This window comes from Fukomys damarensis, unplaced genomic scaffold (assembly GCF_012274545.1).
Source record: "Fukomys damarensis isolate Sample0158 unplaced genomic scaffold, DMR_v1.0_HiC HiC_scaffold_36, whole genome shotgun sequence".
Classification (NCBI taxonomy): Eukaryota; Metazoa; Chordata; class Mammalia; order Rodentia; family Bathyergidae; genus Fukomys; species Fukomys damarensis.
In genome coordinates, this window is record NW_022900948.1 from 44,338,595 (window position 1) to 44,339,858 (window position 1,264).

Here is a 1,264-nt window from a genome sequence, read left to right on the forward strand (position 1 = left end):
AAAGGAGTAAACGAAAAGCACAAAGGGCCTGGTAGTAAGGTTGACCATGCAGAGGGGGTCAGGACCAGTGCCTTGAACTCTTGGCTGTCCTCCTGCCTCCAGCACCACCAGGCCTGGCGTGGAGGTTGGAGCTTTTATTCACAGTTGGTGGGTAAGAAAATGAGGCTCAGAGAGGTTAAGAAACTGGCCTAGGGACACACAGTCAGTGGGGAAGCAGGATTTGAACCCAGGGTGTCCGCCTCCTCTGAGGCCCAGCCGGGACCTCAGGTGGCTGGATGTGCACTGTTGCCTGTCTGCTTGCTGCCCTTGGTCAAGGTGGGTCCAGGAAAAGGAAGCTTTTCCTCCCAGGATTCTGAGGAGACCAGGTCCCCCACTGTTCCGAGTGTCCACCCGGTCCCTGGGGGTCCTCCTGACCGGCTCTGTCCCCGGGGAATGGCCAAGCCCTTGCTAGCAGTGGGAAGCACTGGGCTCGAGGACCTGCCGCTGTTGGCACAGGGCCCGAGCCACGCCTGGCCGGTATGTGCCATCCCTGGCCCGGCGCTGTGGTCCCTGCAGCCCCTGACCTTCTCTGTGTTCCTGCTCAGCCTGTGCAACTCAGCAAGATCCTGTCTCAAAATAAAACAGAATTAAAAAGGGGCAGGGGCGTCGCACAGTGGCAGAGCCCAGCCTTGGTGCCCAGCCGTCCGCTGGCTCCTCCCTTCCACATCCCCCTCTAGCACCACTCCAGGTCTTTAGCTCTTGGGCAGGGTGGCCTTGCTTGCACACATCCCCTCTGCACGGTGCAGGCCTTCCCCAGCTCTTTGTGGAACTCCTATTCCTCCCTCAAAACCCAAAGTCCTCTCTGGGCTCCCCCCTTCTCTGCTTGTTTTCTGCCCACCTGGAGGCATGGAATCATCTCTACCACGACTGCTTTAGACTCAGGAGCCCAGGCGTCTGAACACGAGTGCTGCACCCACTTTCCTGAGACCTTGTCGTTGATAAAAATGAGGATTAAAGTGTTACCCTAGGAGCCCAGTGAAGTGGCACGTGACCGTTATCCCAGCCCGCTGGGAGGCTGAGGCAGGAGGATCACGACTTTGAGACAAGAGCCTGTCTCAAAAGAAAAAAGAAAAAGGGGTGAGCATGGATCTCAGTGAGACGGCCCTGGGTCCCGTCCCCAGTCACCTCCCCCCACTCATCTTTGGGTCTGGAGCGGCCAGCAGCCCCGAGGGTAGAAGCAGGGCAGGGCCCCGGCGCTCAGCGGGAGCGCTCTGTTCCCGGGAGG